At 36.9% G+C, this 6038-nt stretch overlaps 1 non-coding gene across 1 annotated transcript; it reads left to right on the top strand.

Annotated features, from left to right (window-relative positions):
- The first annotated feature begins 3578 nt into the window (after positions 1–3578).
- LOC145128105 (small nucleolar RNA R71) lies at positions 3579–3686 on the top strand. Its single transcript, XR_013716706.1, has one exon. It is a non-coding gene; the product is annotated as a small nucleolar RNA R71 (small nucleolar RNA).
- Positions 3687–6038: the final 2352 nt, after the last annotated feature.

The raw sequence follows: 6038 nt of genomic DNA, 5'->3' as shown, positions 1-6038 counted from the left end.
GCATGGTGGGTGGATGCTCGATGTGGAGGTGCGAAAATAAAAAGTTCATGGCCTGGCTGCGATAGTTCACACCCCCGCTAAGGTTGTCTAAATATGTACCAACCCGACTTTGAAACAAGTCGGTGGGTACACCATTCTCAAATTGTTGAGGTTGTTATTGTTAGCCCTGCTCTCCTCTCACCCGCACACTCTTGCACCCCCATGGTCTCGGCTTCTCCTCTAGTTGTCCCATTTGTGCGCCCTCAAAAATTAGTGACATTGTTTCATTTTGATAATAAATCCTCATTCTCCACAAAAATTCGGCTAAACTGCATTCTCGATATTCGCCCCAAGATGAAAAACTAAGGCCCGTGCAAAATAAGGATCTTTCGTGCTTTCATCAAATGAGACCGTTGCGAAAAACTCAACACATAAATCTTTGTAAAATGGCTCACTAATGGAAAACAAATTCCTCCATCCATTGCATATGAAAGAAAATCCATCACCAACAAATGTCTTTGTTAAATACGGGGTCAATTGTCCTAAAATTCCAATTTTGCCCAATTTTTCCCAATCAATGCGTGGAGAAATTGTAAACTCCCTATTGTACAACCATCCTAATTTATTCTTCAAATTATTCAACATGTTTTGAGGAACGTTGATAGGAAGTTGATACAACAGGTGGAGTTCAAATACATTTACTTGGAATTGTTCATTGGTTCTCCTTGATCCCATTTTCTGTAAAAAAAAAAACAAAACCAAAGGAATACCAATGCTTAAGAAATCAGCAGAAGACCACATAAACCTATTTAACAAGTTTTCACATCGTAAGCACTAGTGCTCATGTCGTGAGCTCAGTCCGAACAGAAATCTGAAATCGATAATTATAAGGGCATGATAGAACTAAAGAAAGTGATGGGGTTTGCTTGAGCTGTAATTCTAAGTCCAATAAATACACATGCAGTAAGAAATTCTCTACTAATGGAACAAATTTCAAAATTTTCATCTAAAAAACAAACCCTAACTCTTCAAGACCTGAAATTAAGGAATTAAAGAGTAGGAAACATAAAAATGATACATATGGAGATGCTAATGTAAGCAATTAGGAGAAAAAATAGATTAGTGGTCGAAATCGAAGTGTGTGGGGGGGGGGCAAAATCGATTTCACATCGTAAGTGGGTTGAAAGTGTGTGAGAAGGAAAGTGACTTCTGTTTGGCAACTAAAACCCGTGATTTTAACAGCTCACATCGTCAGATATATGGGCTCACGTCGTAAGCTCCGACTGGGCCAAGTTATTTGGTTGTTCGTGTTGGGTCACAAATTCATTTCATTATATATTTTACTCGTGATTTATTTTATTAATTCATTATCATTTTTTATTATTTATTTTTTCGGAAAAAAAAAATTCATTTACAATTTGGATCCCACACTTGATTTCAAAAATACATAAAATGACAAAGAAATTAATCCTAAAATAAAAGAAAATGCAAACCGAGCTCGGGTTGCCTCCCGAGAATCGTTTCTTTTTTATGGAGTCATGAGTCCGACTCCTTTCCGCCCTACGTTGTTACGGTTGGAAGTGCGATCTCCCTTTTCTCTTTTTACTCCTTCCATTTCCTTTTGTAGGCTTGAACCCTTCTTATATAAGCCTTCTTGGAATTTTCTTTCTTTGTTTGAATGTTGCACGCCTCAAGCTTCCTTTTAACTCCTTGCATTTTTGCATCTTTCGAGTTCTTCTCTTGATTTTCAGCTAGTCCCATGTTGCCCATCTCCATTATATCAACATTTGCCTCCTTTCTTTCATGATCATCCTCTTCATCACTTGAACTTAGCTCTTCACTTTCACAAACCTCTTCTTCTTGTATTTTTGGTGTAGTAAAGGCAAACACCTTAAAGATCATCAGTACTGAGGCTCTTGGTTTAGTGGGCTTGGCTTATTCTTTAGGCTTTTCCCTTGTTTGGACCTCATCTTCCATTAATTTCTCTAACTCTTCAAGCTCATTGTCTTCATCCATAAAGAACACTTCGTCTAGAATCTTATCCTTCTTAAATCCTTCTTCAACTCCGAATGTCATCTATTCTTTTCCCACTCGCAAGGTAAGCTTCGATTCACGAATATCTACCAAGTCCCATGTGGTATTAACTAATGGGCGTCCAAGGACAATAGGGACATCCTCGTCCTCTTTCATGTCTATTACCACAAAGTCAATTGGAAAAACAAAATTTCCAATTTTCACTAATATATCTTCAATTATGCCTCGAGGATGAGTCACCGAACGATTTGCCATATGAATTGTCATCCTTGTGGTTTTCAATTCTGGAAGTTAAAGCTTTTGATAAAACAAATATGGTATCAAATTAATGCTTGCTCCCAAATCGGCTAACGCGAATGTCTTCGTGTTATTTCCAAATTCGCATGGTAAAGTAAGGCCTCCGGGATCTCCCATTTTCTTTGTTATTCCTTCCATAATCACCATTGAACTTTGTTCACTAAGAACTACCTTGGAAGTCTTCTCTAATTGTTGGCGAGTATCGAGGAGATCTTGAAAAAAATTTGCGTCTTTAGGAATTTTGGCTAATGCTTCAACAAATGGGGTATTGATTGGAATACCCTTGACTTGAATCATAAACTTTTTATGTTCTTGTTCCAATGGGTGAACTCTAGCTCGAGAGGGAAACGGTAATGGAGGTTGATATTCCTTAATAAAAGAAGAATTTTTCTGATCAGACCCTGCCCATGACGTGAGGGGTTGTTCCTCACGACGTGAGAACTGCACAATAGCTTTATCTTTTTCATAAATATTCTTTCTTTTCGGCCGTGGATCGGGTTGCTTTGTGTCTTTATCTAATTCTTCTAAGAACTCAGAGATGGTATCTTCTTCAGTGGATATGGTAATGACATGTGGTTGAGTCTTTTGATCGGGAATTATAGGTGGTAACCGTTTGTTAACTAGTGTAGTCAATTGCCCGAGTTGAGTCTCAATATTTTTGATGGAAGCTTGTTGGTTTCTAATTGTAACATCAGTAGCATCATGTCGTTTTTAGAAGCCTCCATGAACCTATTAATCATTGACTTAAAGTCCATCTTTTTCTCGGGTCGTGGTTGTTCTTTTTGGTAGAAGTCCCGTCCAGTTTGTCGATATTTTTCTTCTTTTTGCTTCTTGTATTCTTCATACGACAACCATTATTTCCTTGGCTTTCTCCAATATTCATCAAATCGGTTTCCACAAGAATAACAAACTTGAACTTTTCTATTCCCATTTTCGTCTAAATGGAAATCCTTGGTTAAGTATGGACCATTCAATTTTTGCAACCCACACGTATTGCGTGTATGGATTGATCCATTTTCGTCATTCTTTGGTCCATGTTACTTAACATTGCCAAAACTATCGCCATGTCTTCTGAAGCACCATTTCCGGTTCCCTTTGCTCCGTCTTGTTAAGAGTCGTGGTATTCTCTTTAATGCTTTGAAAACTCTTCTATTAGCTATTTGATTGTCGTGGGATTCTTCTATGTAAGAGGTCCTTGAGAATCGAGGAGTTGCCTTGTCATCACGTTTACCCCATCATAAAATATAGATACTTTTTGTTGCTCATTAAGATCATTTTTGGGGACAATTTCTTAGTAATCCCTTATATATTTCCCATGCTTCATATAATGATTCCCCTGCTTGTTGCTCAAAATTGGCTATGGCCTTCTTGAGTTTAGAAACCTTCTTCACGAATTTGTGCCCATGTTGTAATTGCATCGGGTGGGAGTGCCTTCAACCAATCTTTAGCTGCTCCTTTAAAGGTGACTGGAAGCATTCTCAACAACACTGTTTCTCGTGGAATTTTTGGAATATTAAAGTAATCAGCAATGTGATTGACTTCATCGAGGTGTTTGTATGCATCTTCATTATCTTTCCTATAGAATGGAATATCTTTAAGCACGGAAAGGATGTGTCCCTTGAGCTCGAAGTTGGCGGTGGCGGAAATTTCGACTTGCACAAGGCCCGGACCGGTGTCCTCATGAATTCTCTTCTTGTATGCCGCCATAGTCATGTCAGCAATGTTAGCCATCTCGTCTTCGCTTTTGGATTTGCTTACTTCTTTTTATGATTTTCTTTCGGGATCGTAACCAGCTTCCTTTTTGTTAGGAGTCTTCTCAAAGCTTTCGAACTTGCTCTCGTTTGTTAGCTTATTTTTATGAAATGTTGACTAAAGATCTTCAAATGGTGGGGTCATTGGTGTCCTTGATCCACAATTCATATACCACTGAAACAAAACGAAAGTAAAACGTAAAAACAAACTAAAACTAGATAATTAAAACCTACTGTTTGATTACCACGACGTGGTAATTATCGCCACGAAGTGGTAAATCAAATAGAAGAGAGCACAAAACACAAAAACAAAACAAATCTGAGATTTCAGAGCTAACGTTATGAGAGTTAATTGCTCACCTCGTGAGTTTAGTATTTCAGAAAAATTTTATTTTTACAGAAAATTAACTTTTTAAAAATTTTACCCCACAAAAAGGATCGATTAACCCAAATTAATTAAACTAATAACTAAATTAGCCGTTCCCCGGCAACGACGCCAAATAGATAATCATAGTGCATGTTGGGTCCACAACCTCTCGGTTGGATTTCCCTGGCGCACAAGCTCCTGGTTGGATTGCCATGTGTGATGCATACTGGGTCCAAAACCTCCCAGTTAGACTACCCTGGCCCACAACCTCTCGTTTGGGTTGCCCTGGCCGATAACCTCCCAGTTAGATTTCCCTACGTGATGCATATTGTTGAGTATTTGAGATATTGAAACTGATATGGCATATTTGGTTATTTAGGGAAGCCTTTTTAGGGTTAATCATTTTATGATTCCCTACGATGCCTTTACAGTAGAAGTTCTTAATCGAGCTCTTCTAAGGCATTGGTTTTATATTAGGCATTTATTTTATATTTATGGTAGATATTTATTGTTCCTTATAAATAATCATTAGGTTTACTTTTGGTGTAAGCTTTTGACCAGATTAGGGTTTTCTCTGTACGTTCATCTCATATTCAATACAAGAAAAACCTTTAGTACATTACTTGCATATTGTGGTGATTGATTCTGATTGTTCTTGATATTCCGCATTCGTCATCTCGGATTTATTCCTAACAAGTGGTATCAGAGCGGGTTCTTGTAGATCTTAGCGATTTTTGCAAGAATCGATCTTCTTTATGGCGAAATTTTATCTTGAATCTCACCTTGTTCTTCAAGTTTTGTAAGTTTTTTGAAAAGAAAAAGTCTACTACTTCGTTTTATTGCCAAATCTTGTTCAGGTCTATTATCTTCTACCCATTCTATCATATGATTTGTTCTTAATTCGTGTTTTGGAAGAAAAAGAAGAAGAATTTCGTGATTTGTCAAAGTATTTGTGTTCAGATCTACTTTATCACTCTAGAAACCATCTCAGATCTGTTTTCTCTCTCTAGAATTCTTATCAGATCTACTTTCTCTCTCTTCAAGTTCTATCATTTGTTGAAGATCTAATGGATAAAACGAATTTATTGTTTGACTCCATTTTAGAACTTGGATTAAAGGTTACTAAACCAATCTATGGTGTTAACAAAGTGACCATGTTTCAAATCAGTGGTCGATCTATGTTGAATGATATTCCTGAGTTGTATAATCTTCTTGTTGATAAGAAAATATCTAGATACTCATATGTTAATCACCATGAGTTAAGAGAGGATGAGAGAATAGTAGAACAATTTCATATTATATATGAACATTTAAATCGGGAACATAAACAGATGTTGAAGATAAAAAGGGCTGAAAAAGAAAAAGAAGAAGTTCATGTTGTTCTTCAAGTTTCTGAAGAAAAAGTGACTCCAGATGTTCTTGTTGAGGGGGAGTCAAGTGGTTCATGTTTTTCAAAAGAGTTACATTCCGAATCAGGTACTTCAAAAGATGAATCTCAAAGAAATTCATCTGAAATCGTGAAAGTGAAGACATTTTGTTCTATTAGAACTCAAACAGATGATTCTTTATGTTCTGATGATATCTTTGAAGAAATGATTCCTTACAGAAAG

The sequence above is a fragment of the Lactuca virosa genome, chromosome 7 (genome assembly GCF_052849685.1).
Source record: "Lactuca virosa cultivar CGN04683 chromosome 7, Lactuca_virosa_CGN04683_v6, whole genome shotgun sequence".
In the NCBI taxonomy this organism is placed as follows: Eukaryota; Viridiplantae; Streptophyta; class Magnoliopsida; order Asterales; family Asteraceae; genus Lactuca; species Lactuca virosa.
Note: the sequence above shows the minus strand (reverse complement) of the source record. Positions and strands in the feature narration are given on the sequence as shown.